The sequence below is a fragment of the Gorilla gorilla genome, chromosome 8 (assembly GCF_029281585.2).
Source record: "Gorilla gorilla gorilla isolate KB3781 chromosome 8, NHGRI_mGorGor1-v2.1_pri, whole genome shotgun sequence".
NCBI classification, from domain to species: Eukaryota; Metazoa; Chordata; class Mammalia; order Primates; family Hominidae; genus Gorilla; species Gorilla gorilla.
The window spans coordinates 33,381,202-33,405,014 of NC_073232.2; the positions used below are offsets into that span (position 1 = coordinate 33,381,202).

General features: G+C 41.9%; 1 protein-coding gene across 12 annotated transcripts in view; it reads left to right on the top strand.

Annotated features, from left to right (window-relative positions):
- The window catches only part of KIAA1217 (KIAA1217 ortholog), a 342,128-nt gene that overhangs the window by 176,169 nt on the left and 142,146 nt on the right, over positions 1–23,813 (top strand). The window lies entirely within an intron of this gene.

Here is a 23,813-nt window from a genome sequence, read left to right on the forward strand (position 1 = left end):
TTCACAAGAACCATAAACACGAGGCTGTTCCCACTACTGCGTGAAAGGATAGAGGGGCTTGGTGTGTGTAGGGCACAGCTTTTCTGAAAGGCAGAAGGATTCTTTTTATGATTTTACCACGTATCATTTCCTTTTTTTTTTTTTTGTATTGGAAGTTCACTTTCTATCTTGCTTTGCTTTTTTAATTGCTTTTTTTTTGGCGCTTTAACAAAATGGACAAGTCGTGGGGATTTGGACCTCTCTGTCAAGGGGGCAGATGTTTCTTATGCTTCATTGCCATGTTAAGGTTCTGATTTGGGTACTTGTGTTTGCAAACAGATGGGCTTGGGGATAAGAGGGGACAGGAAAAGAGTCAACATGCAAAAGCCTTCAGAGTCTAGCACGTGCAAAAGACAGCTGAACTCTGCCATGTAAAATTGAGCAAATGCCTTGCTGGGAGAAGAAAGAAAAAGATTGATGTGAGAGAAGGTACCCTGATTTTATTTCCTTTGCTGCAGATAATGACCCGAGCAGACTGAATTCAGACATTGTCCTAGCTGTCCTAAAAAAAAAAACCCTACAACTTTGTTATTATTTGTATTATCAATATTAATATTTAACATTAAATTTTGTGTCAAATTAAATTTTGATCAAATTAAGATCAAATTAAAATTTGATCTTAGGTTAGTAATCTAGGATCCTCATTGTATAAATGAGAGAAGACCACAGAAAATGTGCTTTTTGTTTATGTGTGTGTTTGCTTGTTTGAGCTCACACAGTTAATTAAATGGCAGCAGTGGGAAGTCCAGGGCTCCAGTTCCCATTAACATGATCTTACAAATGAAGGGACAAGGACACACAGGGGAGGGACACACCCAAGAAGCATCATGGGCCAAGACAGTGTCAAGATGACACAGGCTTCCACACCGTCACCAGGCTGGGGCTTTCTTTGTGGATTCAAGGAATTTGTGGTTTTTCTTTCTTTTTTTTTTTTTTTTTTCTTGAGACAGAGTTTTGCTCTGTCACCCAGGCTGGAGTGCAATGGCATGATCATGATTCACTACAGCCTCGACTTCCCAGGTTCAAGGGATCCTCCCATCTCAGCCTTCAGAGTAGATGGGACTACAGGCACGCACCCAGGCGCCTGGCTAATTTTTTATTTTTTGTAGAGATGGGGTCTCACTATGTTGCCCAGGCTGGTCTGGAATTCCTGGACTCAAGTAATCCTCCCACCTTAACCTTACAAAATGCTGGGATTATAGGCATAAGCCAGCATGTCTGGCCTGAAACTTGTGCTTTCTGAACTCCACTCACACTTAGGAGCCAGGCAAGGAATGGGATTTCTCCTTTGTGCTTGGAGGAAATGAGCTCAGGTCTCTGTAAAGATAACCTCAGCTCTGCAAACCAAAACGAAGATAAGAATAAATGCCTGTCCGCCTTCCCCCATACCTGGGGGAACTTTGACTGTCGCATAATGGATCTTTTGTCTTAAAGGAAGGAATTTCCTCTGCAGCCAAGAATGGTTGGCAGTGCAGGTTGAGACTTGCTGGGTTCAGGAACCAAACCTTGGGGCAGAGAGGCTGCAGGAGCTGGGGCCGGCTTGCCCAAGGAATGGCTGAGGGTGGCGGGTGTTTTCGCATGGTGTGGCCACGCTTCTGCAAATTGCTCCATTTTACTCAGCATCCTTTGCTGTAGAGTGCCGGTGTGCTGTCACAGCAGGCTGAAAAATGCATCTGACCTGTTTATTCTGCCCTCCCTGTGAGGGGCTTTTTGGCCTGCCATTTTTCACTACTCCTGGATAGAAACAAAGGGACACAGTAAGAGGAGAGGAGAGAAATGAGAAGTTTCTTGGCAAAGCCAAGGGAAGCTCTGGTTCCAGAAAATGAGGCTGGCACTGGGCCAGCTGGGTTGATGTTGCCCTTGACCGCCTCTTTGTGGCCGATTGGGGAATGTCCCCCCAGCCGCACCTGGCCCTTATGGCGTAATCCAGTTGAGCCTGGACGGGAAATAAAAAGGAAAATGTGACTCACAGCAAGTGCAAATGCAGTCTCCCTCCCAGGGGCCTTGCTCAGCTTAGTCTTTGGGAAACTCCCCGCCTGCCTGGCCTTATTTAACACACAGACGCACGGGTTCCTGGGATAAACAGTGCTCCTCAGAGAGCCCCGGCCATGAGCAGGGTGTCTACCAGCACCTGGGTGTCCCAGAAGCACAGCTGCAACTCCATGGGGCCTCAGATATGCCGACTGGATACTTTGAGCTGTAACCGCCCTGGAAACCCGCTGTTGATGCCATCTGGAAGCCCTGGGTGTCCTTTGGCATCTGTATGTTGTCACTTTATCTCAATCCACAGAGTTTTAAGTTCTCTCATGACGCTCTGTTGATCTTGCCTTTATTTAAAATTTTGATGGTTTATCATGAATTTTTTTTATCATTTTATTTTTTAAGAGCAATGTTTTAGGTTTGTAACAAGATCGAGCAGAAAGTACAGACAGTTCCCATACACCCTTGGCCTCCATGCATGAACAGCCTCCCCCATGATCAGCATACCCTACTAGAGTGGTACGTTTGTTACGATCAATGAAATGAGACCGACACATTGATATCACCCAGAGTCCATAGTTTACACTGGGGTTCACTCTTGGTGTTGTACGTTCCATGGATTTGGACAAAGAGGCTGTCAAGGGCAACATCAACCCAGCTGGCCCAGTGTCGCCCAGGCTGGAGTGCAGTGGAACGATCTCGGCTCACTGCAATCTCCGCCTCCCGGGTTCACGCCATTCTCCTGCCTCAGCCTCCTGAGTAGCTGGGACTGCAGGCACCTGCCACCAGGCCTGGCTAATTTTTTAGTATTTTTAGTAGAGACCAGGTTTCACCGTGTTAGCCAGGATGGTCTCGATCTCCTGACCTCGTGATCCGCCCGCCTCGGCCTCCCAAAGTGCTGGGATTACTGGCGTGAGCCACCACACCCACCTGCTTTTTAAAAGTATTGCACAAAGACATTATTTATCATGATCACTGAGCTTTTGGGAGACCCTTAAATTTTGCACTGGAGGTATGTGTCTTGTTGACCTCACCCCAGTGCTGGCCCCTCATGTAACCCCAGGAGCATCAGATACTGTTACTGCCAGCCCCCAGCCACGGGGCCTGGAGTAAGGAGAGTGAGGAAAGCCCAGTTCCTGCCCTGTACACTGGCACGTGGTGCCACAGTTTGTCACTGGAGTCCTTCCCCAGCTCAGGCAGCACAGAAAGGGGAGGGCTAGGCAACTTGAGGGTGGAGCCAGGACAAGATGGAATCCTCACACCACTCCGGCTCCTGAGAGGGGAGGAAACCTTCCCTCACTTCAGTCTGCCTGTGCCTGGAGATAAACCTGCCTGCCTCTTAGTTTCTCCACTTGAATAAGTCCTCATTTCTATTGCTTCAGTGTATTTGGGGGCTGGGAGAAATGCAGGAAGGCTGAGCATGGTGCATTTCACAAATGGTGTTAAAAGACATGCAAGAGAAAGTGTGGGGAACAGTAGCTGTGTTTTGGACCCGTCTTAGACATCACTGGTGTCTGTGTAATGGTCTCCCTCGGGTGCTGTCCTGGGATGGAAGGTGTCTACTTCTCATTTGGGAGAAGCATTTTGACATTCAGACAGAGCCAAGTGACAGCAACCCACAAGTCCTTTCTGAGGCTTAGAGCCTAGAAATTTACAAAGAAGAAAGGTAAAGAAAGAAATTGATGGGTTCAGCAGCACTGACTTATCCCAACGCCAGGTTCCAACAACCTATCGTGTCTAAATCTGTACTTCCACAGAGTGGTGGGTTCCCTGCCCTTTCCTCTCATCCAGAGCCCAGCTGAAATTCTTTTCAGTGGAATTTATGCCATTTCTCCTTTACTCTCTCTTCAGTGAAAATAGAGAAGACCAGGAGAAAGGAAGACTAAAAAGTAAAGTGAAAACCGCCTTCCAATAGAATTTGGTTGCAGAAATAATTTCCATGAAAAATGGTCCTGCTGATATTAGGTCTGGAGTCTTAATGATGGAGCAGTTTCCTTTTAATCATGGTGCTGTCTTAGAAATGCCTGTCTGGAATGTGACCATGGGCGGGGGTTGGTGTCTGGCCACTGCATAGTCGGCCTTCGGGGAAAGGGTAGCCACAAGATGTTCCCACTCTTCTGTGAGCCCTCAGGAATTTGAAAATAAGACTCATGTGAAAACAGGAACAACAGCAGCAACTTCTTGATGCAGGCAGATTCCTTTGTTGACCATATTCTGAATTCATAGCTTTGGAAAAGAGACCTCACTGACCAGCCCGGCAGCCAGAGGAGTTCCCATTTCTGCAACAAACTGCCTCTGAAACACTCAGACTGAAAAAGCAAAAATGATCTTAAGTGGCATAGGAGGATTTTACACTGGTTAGGGGGGGAAGTTCCTCAGGGGGACGAATTATTGAATATCTATGTGGCTGTTCTTTTATTCCAACATGATTAACTTTGATGCTTATCATTCCCTATGGGAATTTAAGGAAAAGAAGGCTCATAATTGCCAGAATCTTCCATCCTGTGTACATGCAAGGCTGAGTAGGAAATCAGGGCAAAGGGATTGAGGAATTGTCTATCTCTAAAGATGAAAACAAAGAGGGGGCAACAACTGTAAGACTAATGTGAGACTGTCTGAATGTGAACAGTTATTTCTTGAATATTCAAAAATAAATCTATTTTATTTATTTATTTATTTATTTATTTATTTATTTATTTAGAGACAGGGTCTTTCTCTGTTGCCCAGGCTGGAGTGCAGTGGCACAAACATAGCTCACTGCAGCCTTGAAGTCCCTGACTCAAGCAATCCTCCCACCTCATCCTCCTGAGTAGCTGGGACTACAGGTGCACACCACCATGCCCAGCTAATTTGCCTGTTTTTATTTTTTTTTAGAAATGGGGTCTTGCTGTGTTTTCTGCTGGTCTCAAACTCCTGGCCTCAAGTGATCCTCCCACATTGGCCTCTTAAAATGTTGGGATTACAAGCATGGGCCACTGCACCTGGCCCAAAAGATAAAAGAATTTTAAACAAATGAAAAGAAGTATTGCTCTGTAGAGTAAGTGAAACATTTATGAAATTTGTTTTTTCTAAGACCTTGTAGTTGTTGAAAAGTAATACTGTAAAAACAAAAATTCACAGAAGAGAGTTTCATAGCAGGTCAATAAGTTCATGGTCAGGCTCTCAGGCTGCTAGCATAGAAAATGTCAGAGCAGGCAGCCACACAACAAAAAAAGAGAATTTTAGACCAATATCCCTGATGAACATTGATGCAAAAGTTCTCAGTAAAATACTGGCAAACTGAATCCAGTAGCACATCAAAAGGCTTATCCACCAAAATCAAGTTGGCTTCATCCCTGGGATGCAAGGCTGGTTCAACTTACGCAAATCAATAAACATAATCCATCATATAAACAGAACCAAAGACAAAAACCACATGATTATCTCAATAGATGCAGAAAAGGCCTTTGACAAGATTCAACAGCCTTCATGCTAAAAACTTTCAATAAACTAGGTATTGATGGGACATATCTCAAAATAATAAGAGCTATTTATGACAAACCCACAGCCAATATCATACTGAATGGGCAAAAACTGGAAGCATTCCCTTTGAAAACAGGTAGAAGACAGGGATGCCCTTTCTCACTACTCCTATTCAACATAGTGTTGGAAGTTCTGGCCAGGGCAATCAGGCAAGAGAAAGAAATAAAGGGTATTCAATTAGGAAAAGAGGAAGTCAAATTCTCCTTGTTTGCAGGTGACATGACTGTATATTTAGAAACTCCTGTTGTCTCAGCCCAAAATCTCCTTAAGCTGATAAGCAACTTCAGCGAAGTCTCAGGATACAGAATCAATATGCAAAAATCACAAGCATTCCTATACACCAATAACAGACAAACAGAGAGCCAAATCCCATTCATAATTGCTTCAAAGAGAATAAAATACCTAGGAATCCAACTTACAAGGGATGTGAAGGACCTCTTCAAGGAGAACTACAAACCACTGCTCAACGAAATAAAAGAGGACACAAACAAATGGACTAACATTCCATGCTCATGGATAGGAAGAGTCAATATTGTGAAAATGGCCATACTGCCCAAGGTAATTTATAGATTCAATGCCATCCCCATCAAGCTACCATGACTTTCTTCACAGAATTGGAAAAAACTACTTTAAAGTTCATATGGAACCAAAAAAGAGGCTGTATAGCCAAGACAATCCTAAGCCAAAAGAACAAAGCTGGAGGCATCACACTACCTGACTTCAAACTATACTACAAGGCTACAGTAACCAGAACAGCATGGTACTGGTACCAAAACAGAGATACAGACCAATGGAACAGAACAGAGCCCTCAGAAATAATACCACACATCTACAACTGTCTGATCTTTGACAAACCTGACAAAAACAAGCAATGGGGAAAGGATTCCCTATTTAATAAATAGTGCTGGGAAAACTGGCTAGCCATATGTAGAAAGCTGAAACTGGATCCCTTCCTTACAGCTTATACAAAAATTAATTCAAGATGAATTAAAGACTTAAACGTTAGACCTAAAACTGCAAAAACCCTAGAAGAAAACCTAGGCAATACCATTCAGGACAGAGGCATGGGCAAGGACTTCATGACTAAAACACCAAAAGCAATGGCAACAAAAGCCAAAATTGACAAATGGGATCTAACTCAACTAAAGAGCTTCTGTACAGCAAAAGAAACTACCATCAGAGTGAACAGGCAACCTACAGAATGGGAGAAAATTTTTACAATCTGCCCACCTGACAAAGGGCTAATATCCAGAATCTACAAAGAACTTAAACAAATTTACAAGAAAAAATCAAACTCATCAACAAGTGGGCGAAGGATATGAACAGACACTTCTCAAAAGAAGACATTTATGCAGCCAACAGACACATGAAAAAATGCTCATCATCACTGGCCATCAGAGAAATGCAAATCAAAACCACAATGAGATACCATCTCACACCATTTAGAATGGCGATCATTAAAAAGTCAGGAAACGACATGTGCTGGAGAGGATGTGGAGAAATAGGAACACTTTTACACTGTTGGTGGGACTGTAAACTAGTTCAACCATTGTGGAAGACAGTGTGGTGATTCCTCAAAGATCTAGAACTAGAAATACCATTTGACCCAACCATCCCATTACTGGGCATATATCCAAAGGATTATAAATCATGCTGCTATAAACACACACACGTATGTTTATTGCAGCACTATTCACAATAGCAAAGACTTGGAACCAGCCCAGACGTCCATCAATGATAGACTGGATTAAGAAAATGTGGCACATATACACCATGTAATACTATGTAGCCATAAAAAAGGATGAGTTCATGTCCTTTGTAGGGACATGGATGAAGCTGAAACCATCATTCTGAGCAAACTATCGCAAGGACAGAAAACCAAACACCACATGTTCTCACTCATAGGTGGGAATTGAACAATGAGAACACTTGGACACAGGGTGGGGAATATCACACACTGGGGCCTGTGGTGGGGTGGGGGAATGGGGGAGGGATAGCATTAGGAGATATACCTAATGTAAATGATGAGTTAATGGGTGTAGCACACCAACATGGCACATGTATACATATGTAACAAATCTGCACGTTGTGTACATGTACCCTAGAACTTAAAGTATAATAAAAAAAAAAAAAAGAAAGAAAATACAACAACAACCACAACAGCAAAATGTCAGAGCATTCTCTCTAGCATCAGAACCAGCCCCCTGGCCTAAGTAGCTGGGAATGGGTGGTTAGGGTGTCTGGCTGGAATCACCCATACCAGTCTCTTCCTAGTGCACCTGCTGCTACCACTGAGGCTGGAAAGCAGAATCTTTCTGCAATGTCCAATTTGCTGGGTTCTGGAAGGTGAGAAGCAAGGCAGTTGTGGAGGCTGGGGTTTTTTGTTTTGTTTTTTTCAGCATCATTTGCCAAGCTCCCAGGGCACAGCCACCAGCTTGATCGGGTTGAGACTGCTGGGGCAGGCATCCATCTCTCTAGTACTGAAGTGAAGGTGAGGCCCAACTCTGCATCAGTGCTGGCAGCTTCCAATCAAGGCAGCATGGCTTTGGAATCACACCTGACCAGAGTTTAAGGAAGCTTCCTCTTTACCAAACAAGGTCTATAGTCACCCAGTTTTACTGTGAAGACTCAGCCCAGTGATTCTGCAAGCCATTTAATAAATCCATTTTTTTTAACTGGCTGAACCAGTTCAGTTCTCTGCAACTGATCTCTGACTGCACAGGGGCCTAACTTATTATATTTGTAGATATTGTAGTGCTGCCTGTTCTGTGTGTTTCAGGAAATAGGACAAGTGCTGGAGGGTATATAGGTTGATGACTTCTGGAGGCTTGGCAGGGAGCTGTAAGTGTGGTTTTCAAACTATGTTCTAGAGAACATGGAAGTTCTATATTATAAATACTGCAATTTCATGTAAGATCTCATTTGAAAAATGAGCTGATGCTAAACTGGTAAAAGATACAATAAAATAAAACCCATACACACAATAAAAATTAAATAGGCCAGTAGTATGGGGGAAAAAGGAGGGAGGGAGGGAGGGAGGGAAGGAAGGAAGGAAGGAAGGAAGGAAGGAAGGAAGGAAGGAAGGAAGGAAGGAAAATTATAAGGAAATTTCAAAAGAAAGAGAGGGAGAAAGAGAGAGAGGGAGAGAGGGAGAGAGGGAGGGAAGGAAATGAATAAATGTCCTTTATACTCAGCAGGAGTCTTTAAATACTTTAATTTGCCAAAACATTATGTCTTAGTTTTCTCGCACTTGATGTAATGAATGTCCTGAGAGGTAGTTTTTTAAAAACCGAGTCAATCTTTAAGTAAAACATTTCAGGCTAAGAATTAACCGTTGTAAGGAATATGTCAAAAATTTATTCAGTATAGTGAAACATGCTTTTCTGATACAAGCATCCCCCCAGTTTGTCCTTTATCAACTAGGATTTTCATATATGAGGCTTGCTGAAAAAAGGCAGCGTTGTCCAGGTTTCCTCACTTGGCTCCCAATTCACCCATAAGAAAGAATGTTCTTGTAAAAGATCATGTGGATTCATGATGCATTTGTGCTTACTTTAAAAAACAAAGTTGGTCAGATATCCTTAGGAATCTCTTGTGATTAAAATTCCTGGGTTGAAACTCTAGAAGAGATTTCTCAAACTTTGAAGCAATTGTTTAGTTAATATGGACCTGAGAGATTCTATGCCTTTTACCAAAAAAAAAATATATCTTCTAGGATTACTTTGCAGATGGGACATAGGTAAAAAAGCATGGCCTGAAGTGAGGAGAAGATGTGATGAATGACAAGGGTGTGAACCCTCAGGCACCATTATTTTAGAGGGACTTTCAGTGATCAGGGACTGTGAGGAGGAAACAGTCTTAGCAGTGAGAGAGGTCTTAGAGAAGATTTAGGTTCTCCTGTTTCTTTCTTTCTTTCTTTTTTTTTTTTTGTGAGACGGAGTTTTGCTCTTGTCACCCAGGTTGGAGTGCAGTGGCGTGATCTTGACTCACTGCAACCTCCACCTCTGGGGTTCAGTGATTCTTGTGCTTCAGCCTCCTAAGTAGCTGGGATTACAGGCAACCGCCAACACACCTAGTTAATTTTTGTATTTTTAATAAAGACAAGGTTTCACTATGTTGGCCAATCTGGTCTCGAACTCCTGACCTCAGGTGATCCACCCACCTCGGCCTCCCAAAGTGATGGGATTACAGGTGTGAGCCACCACACTCGGCCTAGGTTCTCCTGTTTCTCTTTCTTCCTTTGCAGCCAGGCTGTTGTTAAACCTGGAGTATAAGTCACCTTTTTATAAAGTTAACCTAAGACTTTTCAGTGCTGAAGATGGAGCTATAGGGTTAAGTAACTGGAAAGGTAACATATTTCCAAAGCCATTTCAGAAAATCAGTCTTGGCATAAGTTAGAGTGAACTATTCCATTCTCTCTCTGCTATACCCATTGATACCCCATCCTAACCCAGACACCTAGCTGATTTTGTTTTCCTGATGTGAAAAATACTCTAATTCAAAAATGAACCCTCCATCAAGTTTCAAAGACAACATAGAAGAAAGTAGGCAAGTTTTATCTATTATTTATACCTTTCTAAATCCAAATTAGATTTGATCTGGCTTCATCAAAACCAATAAAAATATCAAAAAACCATTAAAATAAGAATTAGTACAAGTAGCTGTTGGGTAAAATATGTGTTCCAGAAAAATTAAGATAAAGATGATGGCTGTAATTGCAATTAATATTAGAATATAAGACAAAAGGAGAAATGTAAGGCATTATTATGTGGATTGCATTGTTTAAGACGAGGTTTATACCAGCTCATTAGAAAAAAAAAAAGTTTTAAGGCACTATCTTCCAACAACTCTTGTATCTTAATGTTTTTGACATCTGATTATCTACTAAGCAGTTATATATCACAGTTGTTTTATGAAATATTTTCCATATGGCTATATCTTTACCATAAAACTTCAAAATCCAACAACACAGTATTAAGTCGTGCAGTGAGAAGGCCATAACTTAGAATCTATAGATTTCCAGGGATCTAATTTAATACATGGAAAAAGTTGATGTAGTCTTGATAATTACTTTAGCCCTCAGATGGTTGGTCCTTGGCTATTAGTTGTCTTAGCAGGTTGGGTAACTTCAGCTGAAGAGGAATATTTGAGAGGCAAGGTCATTGTTGAAGACTTGAATGGCAAAAGAGAGTTAGAAAAGTCATTTCTCCCACAGTGATAAAATTCCAAAATTTTTAATATGTTCCAATAATACCAGCTACTACTCTACACTTTCCCCGGGAATGACATTGGAAATTTATGGATTCAGATGCTGTACTTTTAGATGTTCTGCAATGGTTTGGTTGGAACAAGAGATGAGACATTAGGAAATGTTACCTGAACTGTGTATGAGGGAAAAGATTTTGTTTATCAGTCTCTTTTGTTTCCCTTTGCCATGAAAACTCTATCTAAAATCTGTTCACCATGCCTTACTGTTTTCATAAATGCATAATATATTACACACATTATTTTTTTTTAATTAAAAGTTTCTGGCTGAGTCAATTTTTTTTGAAAGCTAATTTTCAGATATGATCCTTTAGGTTTATTTAACTCGATACAAGTTCCCCACATTTTTAGCACCGGCTTTTAAAGAACAGTCTAAAAAATGTTAGAAATAAAATTAAGACGCAAGCCAGTTTTATGGCATACACCCAAGTAGAACTTCATCCTTGGTGTTCTCATCCTAGCAGTGGCCTCCAGAAGGCTGCCCGCTGATGTCCAGAAACTGAGATTTAGGGCAGTTTCTCATATTTCTGGCTCAGTCGAGGAACATGGGAAGGTACACGTTCTGCATTGCTGGAGGGTAGATTATGTCTTCTTAGGCAGAGGAGTTAGTGAAAGGTCCTGGTCTACTGGCATCCAGATTTCACAAGTTAGCTCTGTGGTATGGATTTGAAACTAAACAGGCCCCTGTCTGGAGATGAGGTTCTGTCTGGAGCAGGGAGGAGCCGGACTTTCCATCCAGGAAAGCTGCTTTCATGCAGGACAGCAGGCGAGAGCCCCCAGGCACCACCATGACGCTCTTCGGTTTCTTGTGATTCTGAGTCACTCTCTTAGGGGCTGTTAAGGGAGGAATTGTGCCTACCCTCTCCCAAATTCATATGTTGAAGTCCTAACTCCTAATACTTCAGCATGTGGCTGTATTTGGAGGTAGGAACTTTGGAGAGGTGATTTTGTTAAAATGAGGTCATAAGTGTAGGTCTTAATCCGATATGACTGGTGTCCTTACAAGAAGAACAGATTTGGATATAGACGTGTACAGAGAGAAGACCATGTGAAGACATAAGAAAAAGACAGCTATCTACAAGCCAGGGAGAGAGGCTTCAGAAGGAACCCACACAGCTGACACCTTGATCAAAATAACTCTGTTGTTTAAGCCCCTTAGCACAGCCCCACGTACTTAATTGTGGCAGCCTGAACAAATGAGTACAGGGACTCCTGTCTTCTTCTTTCGTCCTGTCTCCTTTGAGGGGAATGTCAGGCTTATGACAGTTGTCACAAACATATTGTGTGTCTTTCTTCAAGACATTAAAATTGTGTTTGTCAAGCTTTCCATTCACTTTAATTTGTTTTTATTTCAGCACATCCACTTGGTTTCTTAGCATTCCAAGGGGAAAATTTAAAACCTTTTTGCATGTAGACTCCATTTGCACGGCTACTTTTCTTTTCGGCGATTCTCAAGCCCCATCCTCAAATTCAGCACGTGGAAGTTGTTTGACATCTAACTGAGTTAACTGCATCCTATCAAGCGAAGCTCGTATTTTCAGCCTGCTGAGTTTGGCTACTCAAAAGTTGGTTAATGTCATTAAAAATGATATTCCCACCAACTTTTCATTTGCAGAATTTGCTAAGGTGTTAATTGGCTTTCAGACATCCCTGGCTAAACATCTCCCTGTAATATAAAGCTAAACATGATAAAAATAAATTACTTGTTTTCCCCTCTCTTTCTGCCCCAAGTTTTGCCCACTCTCGGGTTTTGTTTTGTTTTTTTCTAATCTCCATTCATGTGTTTATTAAGAATCGATCTGGTTTCTGGCACTGCTAAAGGTGCCATGATGAGTTATTTTAAAAACATATACAATCTGGTTCTTGTATTTAAGGAATTTTCAGTATAACTAAAGACACATGGTAACTATGTAAGGACTGACTTTAAAATAGCCATAAATCAAAGACTTCCCGGATGAAGCTCTGATTACACCCAGCCACCCCGGACTCCTGGCTGTTCCAGCAGTCTCGCCCAGCACCTACATCCCTGCCGCTCTCTGCTTTGATTCACCCCACAAACGCCAGTTTCCCATACCCACATCTAGACCTCTGCCCATCAGAGAGCCCTCCGCTGGGTAAAATATTAATAGCACCCCTGCTGCCAGTCTCTGTCTCCTTACCTGCTGCATTCTAGTTTCATGATGCTTCTTTAACAGAACAGTGATTCTCAGACTTTAGCAGGAGACTTGTTAAAGCACAGGTTTCTAGCCCTCCCTCCTGAGTTTCTGATTCAGTAGGTCTAGGGTGGGACCTCATAATTTGCATTTCTCACAAGTTCCCAGGTGACATGGATGCTGCAGGTCAGGGGACCACTGATTGAGGGTGAGACATGCCCTCAGAAAGAATGAAATGGTTATTTCAGTGACCACCATCACCACATAAGGGCATGTGAATCAGTCCCCAGTGGAGAATAGAAAGTTGTCATTTTACATTGGCAGGAAAATATAGAGGCCCTTGCAGGGAGGACCTCTCCCCCATTCTTTGCTGTTCTTATTTTTGATCCCTACTTGATCTCTGAATCACCTCATCTGCCACCTCTTTCCCCCGCTGGACACCCTTAGACTCAACATCTCACCTCCGCCCTGTTGCTCCGGTCTTGGAGGGTAATCTTTTCTTATGCCTTTGTGCCACTCTGCACATACTTCATTCAAGGATTTCCCACACCAGTGTCCTGCCCTTCTCCTGCCCCAGGGACACTCTGGCTCCAACCATGGTCAGTTTAGCAACCAGATGTTGATATCATTCATGGTGTGGACGAGGCAAAGGACCAGTGCTTAAGGCCAGTGCACCTGAGAATGTCCCTGGAAAAGAAAGTTCCCTTGGAACAAGATGCTCTATGCTTTGATTCAGTAATTGGCCTTTCTTGATTCTAGGGCTAGGCACGTTCTTGTGCTTTCATTTGGTTCATAAAAGGAACCACATAATGTAGGAGCCTTTTTTTAAGAGACAGAGTCCTGCTCTGTCACCCAGGCTGGAGTTCAGTGGTGCAGTCATAGTTCTACAGCCTCAATCTCCTGGGCTCAAGCAAGCCTCCCACCTCAGCCTCTCGAGTAGCTAGGACTACAGGTGTGTACTATCAATTACACTTGGCTATTTTGTTGTTGTTAATTTTGTAGGGACGGGGGTCTCACTATGTAGCCCAGGCTGGTCTCAAGCTTCAGGTAGTCATCTACCTCAGCCTCCAAAACTGCTGGAATTACAGGCATGAACCACCAAGCCCAGCCTATAGGAGTCTTCTTAAGAGTAAAAACTCAATTAGAACTACATACCAATGCCAGCAATGATTCTTTTAAGAAACGCTCACCGGCCAGGCATGGTGGCTCACGCCTGTAATCACAGCACTTTGGGAGACTGAGGTGGGTGGATCACCTGAGGTCAGGAGTTCGAGACCAGCCTGGCCAACATGGTGAACCCCTCTCTCTACTAAAAATACAAAAATTAGCCAGGTGTTGTGGCAGGCACCTGTAATCCCAACTAGTCGGGAGGCTGTGGCAGGAGAATCACTTGAGCCCGGGAAGCAGAAGTTGCAGTGAGCAGAGATTGCGCCATTGCACTCCAGCCTGGGTGACAGAGCGAGACTCTGTCTCAAAAAAAAGAGAAAAAAGAAAAAAAATGCTCACCAAGTATCTACCAGGCACTCTTAATAAAGGAGCCACAAACCTCTGGCTTCTGGAGCTTCTGTTCTGTTGGAGGAGGCAGCTGATAAAGAAATAAAATATATAATAGATGGTATAAGTGCTATGGAGAAAAATAAAGCAGGAGAAGGGATACAGAGAACACTGAAGACATGAAGATGGGAGAGTTGTAATTTTATGAAAGATGGACGGGGGAGCCTCACTGAGAAGGCAGCCTTCGAGCCATGACCTGGAGCATGTGAAGATGTAAGCCATGCAGATATCTGGGGGAAGAGAGTTCCAGGCAGAGGAACAGTCAATGCAAAAGCCCGAGAAAGAGCATGCCTGGAGCATTCAAGGAACAGCAAAAAGGCCACTGTGATCGGAATGATGTCAGAAAGGTAACAGGCCAAATATTGGATGGCTTTTGCAAAACAAACACTCTGGCTCCAATGGCAACATTGGAAAGAGAATGTCTGCTTCATTGCAGAGGTAGGATCAGTGGCGCCACTTCAGATTTAAAGACTATTCTGGCTACTGGGTTTGGAACAGACTAAAGGCAGTGTGGACAGGAGCTGGGAGACCAGTTAGGAGTCTTGAAATAATCCAGGAAGATGGGAGTGTTAGCAGAGTGAGCAGGGAAAAGAATCTGGGTTCTGTAGATGCTTTGAAATGAGACTAAGGTTGGTTTCTGCCATCCAGGAGTTTGTGTTCTAATGGAGAAGGCATAGATGTAAGAAACTCTTTTTTTTTTTTTTTTTGAGACGGAGTCTCACTCTGTCACCCAGGCTGGAGTGCAATGGTGCCATCTTGGCTCACTGCAACCTCATACCTCCTGGGTTCAAGCAGTTCTCCTGCCTACAGGCATGCACCACCACACCCGGCTAATTTTTGTATTTTTAGTAGAGACAGGATTTCACTATGTTGGCCAGGCTGGTCTCGAACTCCTGACCTCGCGATCCACCCGGCTTGGCCTCCCAAAGTACTGGGATTACAGGTGTGAACCACTGTGCCTGGCTGATGTAAGAAACTCTTAACCCAGGATATGATGCAAACATCACCATAGTAGCTAACATTTGCCAAGCACTCACTCTATGCTAGGCGGTATCTAACACACCAACCAGCAAAGCCAAGACTGGAACCCAAGCAGCCTTGTCTGTAGAACCTACATACTTAACCACTACAATGTACGAAAAAGTAAAAACGACAAAGATCTTATTTGGATAACTGGGAGAGTTTTTAATGAAAAGTAGCATTTGATTTGGGTTTTGAAGGATGACTAGAAATTGACAGTTTGAAAAGGGGGAAGGTCTCTTATGAGAGCAGTGACTATAATAAGATTCCACTAATAACCATGTAGTGATCACTTGAACATTCCAGCAATGAAGCTGGAGCCACAGAGGCGTATTTCTCTCTACAGCAGTTATTCCATCCTATCCTGTGCCATTCCTACCTGTAGCTACAGCTGCTCCCACAACCCCACCCCCAATAAAGAGGGCACTGAGTGTACCCGGAAGCAGCCAGTAGAGTAATCAGGATCATCTCTTCTGGGTTCCATTACTTACCTTGTTTGTGACATTGGGCAAGTTAATCAATCTCTGAGCCATTTCTGTAAATATCTACCTCATAGAGTACAGTTGACCCTTGAACAACACAGGGATTAGGGGCGCTGACTCCCCATGCAGTTGGAAATTCACATATAGCTTTTGACTCCCCCAAAACTTAACTACGAATAGCCTACCATTGAGCAGAAGGCTTGCCAATAACATAAGTAGTCAATTAACACATATTCGTATGTTCTAGGTATTCTATACTGTATTTTTACCATAAAGTAAGCTATAGAAAAGAAAATCTTCTTAAGACAGTCATTAAGAGAAACTACTATTTATTTAGTGGAAGTGGGTCATCATTAAGCTCTTCATCCCCACCATCTTCACATTGAATGAAGCTGAAGAAGAGGAGGAGGGGTTGGTCTTGCTGTCTGAGGGGTAGCAGAAGCAAAAGGAAATCCACATACTGTTAAGAATGGCAAATATCCGACTTATTGGTGGCAAATATGTACAGGTCTGCAGCAATCTCAATTCTTGCCTCCTCAGAAGAAACAATTTGACTGAGGGGCCTAAGGCAGAAAAAGAAACCAAGGCAAGTTTCAGGGCAGGAGTGGAAGTTTGTCAGAAAGCTTTAGAACAGGAAAGAAAGGAAAGTACACTTGGAAGAGACCCAAGCAGGCACCTTGGAGGTCAAGTGTGGCATTTTTATATATCGACATATTTCAGGGGTCTTGTGTCCCTTTTCCCATGATTCTCTCCTCTGGGTGGGCCGCCCGCATGCACAGTGACCTGCTAACACTTAAGAGTTGAGCGTGCACAGTGTGTTTACTGCAGTTGTACACAGGCTCACCTGAGGCATTCTTCCCTTTTCCAGTGGCATGCCCCCAGAAGATCATGCTTTGCCATTTTGTCTCTAAATGTGCAAACCAAAGTCTAGTGGCCCAATTTCTGAGCTGCCAATTCCCAATTTCAAGTGTTTTTATTTATAGGGAAACTGCCTTTCCCTGGTACTGGCTGCGACCAATTATTATTTTAGAGAGACCATTAACAACTACCTGACCATCACCTGATGGTTGCCTGACATTCCTGGTGGGGTTGGAGGGAGCCCTCTCCTGCCCCACTCATGCCTGACTAGCTGCCTACCATAATAATAGAAGTGGACCCACACAGCTCAAACTGTACTGTTCACGGGTCAACTGTAGTTGTACATAGCCAGCGAGATCATATAGGTTGTGTTCTTAATACACTGCCCGATATATAGTAAGTACTCTGTAAATTAGCTGATGGTCATAGCGATGAACTGAGGTTTTTTTTCTTAATGTCTAGTACATTCTAAGGTAGGACATTACAAATTTCATTTAGAAATATTTACATCATAATGCTTAAAATTAAGACATTTCTCATTTGTGACGTAGTCACTTTTAACTTATTCTTTTTACCGATGATGTTAACTCAAACCTCATCTCTTTCCCAATTCAAAAAAATGCTCTATCATTGTCCTTTCACATCGTGTTTCATTTGCTAAGTTCATGAGTTATTTTATAATAATTAACATTTTAGATCGGTCGGCTAAATTCTGATGGTCTTTATTCTCATTGGTAACATGTCATTGAGTTATATTTTAGGTTATCTTAGATCCCATCTCTAAATTCTGATGGCCACTCTATGTTGCACTGTTCTTTTCAATTCTGTCTTTCAGTTCCTGGGTCCATCAGATCTAAGAATGTGACTGAGGTATTCCAGCATGGAGAGAGTTAATGTGAGGTTGAATGTGGATAATGCTTCAGAAAGAGTCCAAAAAATATAGAAATTATGCTAATAGGAAAGAATGAGTATCAGAAGATTTCTAGCAATATAGCAGCATGAGGGATCTTAGATGCTAACTGTACCCTTTGTCACCACAAACACGTAGCGACCCAGGATGAAATATAATAATAACAAAAAAAAAATACATGGCAAGTTTGAAAGCAATGAAAGGAAATCTCCAGATTCCAAAAGTGAAGAAGAATATCAAAGTGGAAATAACCATGGACATGGATATTTCAGAGATGGGTACCATGTCTTTGAACTAGGACTTTGCTACTTAACATAGCAACAGGAAAATGAACAGATAGATGGACTAATCGCCCCTGCGTAAATAGCCTAGAGGTTCAAATAACTGATCATTTATTTTTTAAAAATAGGTAGATAGAACTCTAATCACATCCCAGGAAAGCAGCAAAGAGGTTTGCCTCTGACCTGAGAATTGGGGCAGAAAAAAAAATTATCTGGGAGAAACAAAAACCCTAGACAGGAACCGTGCACAGGGATGAAGCCTGGACTTATACTACCTGACCTGCATTTTGGGGACTTCCCACAGTATATCAGTCAGGATAGGCTAGTTAATGCTGCAGTAACAATTCCCAAATCTCAACAGCGCTTATCACAACCACTGTTTTATTTCTTGCTTAAGTTGCTTGCCCAGTGCAGCTTGGCAAGAGGTCCTGCCTGTCATAGCCACCCAAGGTCCCCATGCTTATGGAAGCCCCATCTCAACATGTCACAGAAGCAGGATAAAGGGAGCATAACAAATCTTGGCTCTTAAAGCTTCTGCAAGAAGTGATGCTTTGGTTAAAAGAAGTCACAGATCCATGCTTACCTCCAAAGGGGACAAGGAAGTGCAGTCCAACAATGGGCCTGGAATATTTGTGAACAATACTAGAGACAATCACACCAAGCCTATACATTAACATAAAAATAATCAGGATCATTGAAATCCCTAGTCCAGAGTATTCAGCTGAAGAGAGAAATAGTCAACCAGAATATAAATATGAGGAAACCTCACAATCTGAGGAGAGAAAACATGAAAGACCAACTTAGAGACAGGATCAAGCAACCAGGGCCACCTATGTCTGAGAGGAATTCTGGAAGATAAGGCTAGAAAAAAATTGGGGAAAGACAATAGTGGATGAGAGAATAGATGAGAATTTTTCTAGAATTGAAGACAAACCTGAGGCTTAAGATTGAAAAATAACACAAAATTCCAAGCAAGAAACATACACACACACACACACACACACACACACACACACACACACACACACACACACACACACACAGGCCCACTTTGGAGAAACTGCAAAACATCAAAGATCAAAAGAAAATTTTAAAAGCAGCTGGAGAGAAATGACAGGTTACTTACAAAGAAAAGAAAACTTAATACCAGCATGCTTTTATAAGCCAAGAAGTCAGAAAGCAAGAGTAACAGCTTCAAAATCCAAGGGAAAAAAGTTACCATCAACCAATATATATATATATATTTTTTTTTTATCCAGCAAAATTCTTTATTTGAGAGTGAGGGCAAAAAGAGCCTACTTTAAGATAAACAAGATTAGGAGTATTTACCATTCACAGACTCACTGAAAGTACTATTACCATATGTATTTCACACAAAAATCCTTAATACATTATAAGCAAATCAGATTCATCAAGGCGTAAAAGCAATAATACATCACAACCAAGTGAGGTTTATTCCAGGTATGCACGGCTGGTTCAATATTTGAAAATTTATAAAGTAATCCACCATATGAACAGGGAGAATCATATGATCATGTTAATTGACAGTTAAAAATATTTGATAAAATCTAACAACAATTCATGATTAAAAAAACACAAAACTCCCAGCAAACTAGGAATAGAGGTGAACTTTCTCACTTCATAAAGAGCATCTACCAGAAACCTACAGCCAACATCATACTTTCCCTCTAAGATAGGGAACAGCCAGGAGTGTCTGATCTTACCACTCTTAACATAATTCTGGACATGGTAGCCACTGCAATAGGCAGGAAAAAGAAAAGGCATGTAGTTTGGAAAGTAAGAAATAAAACTGTCTCTGTTTGCAGATGACATTATCTACATAGGAAATCCAATGAATGCACCAAAACAAAACTCTCCTAGAAGTAATGAGTGAGTTCAAGATCAACATACAAAATCTATTGCATTTCTATATACTAAGAATGAGCAAATGGAAGCCAAAATAAAAAACACAGTACCATTTACAGTTGCTCCAGAGAACATGAAATACTTAGGTATACATAAAACAAAACATGTATATGATCTGTATGTTGAAAATTACAATATGCTGTTGAAAGAAGTCAAAGACCTAATAACTGAAGAGACTATTTTCATAGATAGGAAGATTCAGCCAAATGAAGATGTCACTCCTCTCCCAAAAGATCTATAGGTTTAAAAATATTCCTATAAAAACCACAGCAAGTTTTTTTTGTAAACATAAACAAGCTTGTTCTAAAATGTATATAAAAAGGCAAAGGAGTGGTCAGGCGCAGTGACTCACGCCTGTAATCCCAGCATTTTGGGAGGCCAAGGCGGGCGGATCACGAGGTCAGGAGATCGAGACCAACCTGGCTAACACGGCGAAACCCTGTCTCTACTAAAACATACACAAAAAATTAGCCGGGCGTGTTGGCGGGCGCCTGTAGTCCCAGCTACTCAGGAGGCTGAGGCAGTAGAATGGCGAGAACCCAGGAGGCGGAGCTTGCAGTGAGCCGAGATCGCGCCACTGCACTCCAGCCTGGGTGACAAGGCAAGACTCCCTCTCAAAAAAAAAAAAAAAAAAAAAAAGGCAAAGGAGTTTGGATAGCTAAAACTATTTTGACAAAGAGAAATGAAGCGGGAGGAATTATTCCACCAGATTTTTAGGCTGCTTATAGAGCTACAACAATCAGGACTGTGTAGTATTGGCAGACACATAGGTCAATGAAACAGAATAAAGGACCCAAAATAGAACCACCCAAATACGCCCACCTGATCTTTTACAAAATTTAAGAGTTCTTTATATATTCTAGATACTGGTCCTTCCTCAAATGTGGTTTACAAATATTTCCTTTCAGTCTGTAGCTTGTCTTTTCATCCTCTTAAGGAGATCCAGTCTGGGCATGATAGCTCATGCCTGTAATCCCAGCACTTTGGGAGGCTGATGTGGGAGGATCACTTGAGGTCAGGAGTTCGAGACCAGCCTGGCCAAGTGAAAAAGCAATTCAATGGAGGAACGATAGCTTTTTTAGCATATGGTACTGAAGAAATGGGATCTCCCCCCAAAAACTTCAACCTGAGTCTCACACTTAATACAAAAAAAAACTCAAAATAGATCATAAACTTGAATGTAAAATGGAAAACCATACAACTTTTAGATAAAAAGCAGAAGGTATTATTCAGGAACTGTAGCATTGTGAAGATTTCTTAGACATGACAACAGAAACACGTTCCATAAAAGGAAAAGTTGATAATTGGATCTTATTCTATTTATTTATTATTATTATTATTTTGTTTTGACACGAAGTTTTGCTCTTGTTGCCCAGGCTGGAGTGCAATGGTGCAATCTCAGCTCACTGCAAACTCCGCCTCCCGGGTTCAAGTAATTCTCCTGCCTCAGCCTCCTGAATAGTTGGGATTACAGACATGTGCCACCACACCTTGCTAATTTTTGTATTTTTAGTAGAGACGGGGTTTCACCATCTTGGCCAGGCTGTTCTCGAACTCCTGACCTCAAGTGATCCTCCCGCCTCAGCCTCCCAAAGTGCAGGGATTACAGGCATGAGCCATCTTGCTCAGCCTGGATCTCCTTAACAGGATGGAAAGACAAGCTACAGACTGAGAGGAAATATTTGTAAACCACATCTGATGAAGGACCAGTATCTAGAATATATAAAGAACTCTTAAAACTCAATAGTGAAAAATCAAGCAATCCAATTAGAAATTGGATGAACTACAGAAAGAGACATTTCACTAAAGAGGATGTACAGATGGTAAATAAGCACATGAAAAGATGTTCAACATCATTAGCCTTTAGAAAAATGCAAATTAAAACCACAATGAGGTAGCACTACACATGCATCAGTATAGTTCAATTTAAAAAAATAGAGATAACACCCAATGCGGGCAGAGATTCAGAGAAACTGGATCACTTATACATTGCTGGTGGAAATGTAAAATGGAATAGCCACACTAGAAAGTAGTTTTGCAGTTCCTTTTATTCATTTTTTATTTTTTGAGACAGGGTCTCCCTCTGTTGCCCAGGTTGGAGTACAGTGGTGTAATCACAGTTCTACCGCTGTCTCGATCTCCCAGGCTCAGGTGATCCTCCCACCTCAGCTTCCTGACTAGCTGGGACTAAAGGTGCACGCCACCATGCCCAGCTAATTTTTTGTGTTTATTTTAGACACAGGGTTTCACCATGCTACGCAGGCTGGTCTCGAACTCTGAGGTCAAGCGAGGAGCCTCCCGCTTTGGCCTCCCAAAGTGCTGAGATTAAGGCGTGAGCCACTGAGCCCACCCCTACAGTTCCTTTTAAAACTAAAAGTGGGCCAGGTGCGGTGGCTTATGCCTGTAATCTCAGCACTTTGGGAGGCCAAGGTGGGCACATCACAAGGTCGGGAGATGGAGACCATCCTGGCCAACATGTTGAAACCCTGTCTCTACTAAAAATACAAAAATTAGCCAGGCATGGTGGTGTGTGCCTATAATCCCAGCTACTCGGGAGGCTGAGACAGGAGAATCTCTTGAACCCGGGAGGCAGAGGTTGCAGTGAGCTGAGATCACACCACTGCACTCCAGGGTGGGCAACAGAATGAGACTCTGTCTCAAAAAAAAAAAAAAAACAAAAAAAAACTGAAAATGGACTTGCCATGGGACCCAGCAATTGCAGTCTTTTGCATTTATCTCAGACAAATGGAAACTGTTTTCACCCAGAAACTTGTACATGAATATTACTAGCAGCTTTGTTTGTAAGAGCCAAAAGCTAGAAACTACCCACATGTCTGTCCTTCAGTGGGTGAATAAACTATGATACATGCCTACCATGGAATACTACTCTGCAACAAGGGACAAACTGTCGATACACAATGACTTGGATTTATGCTCAGTGAGGAAAAAAAAAAAAGCCAGTCTCTAAAGTTTACATACTGTACCATTCCACTGATACAAGACATTGTTGAGATAAAATTATAGAGATGCAGAACAGATTAGTAGATGCCAGGGACTGGGGATATAGGTGGGAGAGAGGAGTTTGAATACAGAGGGGTAGCACTTGGGGGCCTGGTTATGATGGTACAATTATCTTAATTGTGTTAGTAGTTACACACAGCTATACATGTGATAAAATCGTATAGAGCAACATAAAATTAATAACAAATACATACACACGTACAAATACATGTGTATGTGTATCAACCTGAATAAGCTCTGTGGGTTGCAGCAATGCCAGTGACCCAGTTTTGTTATTGCCCTATAGTTATATAATTGAGGGAGGGAGGGTAAAGAGTGCCTGCGACCTCCCTGTGCATTTCTTTGCAACTTTCTTATTATAATTTTTTTCAAAATAAAAATACATATACTTCTCTAAGAAGGATAATAAACCTAGAAGGAAAAACTGAAATGTGAGAAGTAGTGGTGAGAAAATAAATTAGTAAACATGTTTTTGGAAAACCTAAATGAGCATAAATCCTAATAAATCATGTAAGGAGGTTAAAAGTAAGACAAAATAAAAATACCTGGCAGAAACAATAAAAGACCAGAGAGAGTGATCAGAATGAAATCATCCTAAAAGTCCTCCTATTTTCTAGAAGGAGACTGATGGCCATATACTTGAAATATTTTTATGATTAAAAGGCAGAATGGTATCTAAACCTACAATGCTGTTTTGATATGAGGTGTCATTTACTGAGCATCTGCCCTGTGTCTGGAAACCTGCTAACATCACAGTCTCTATTATAATTCTGAAAGGAAGTAGCTTTTTCCTCTTTTTATT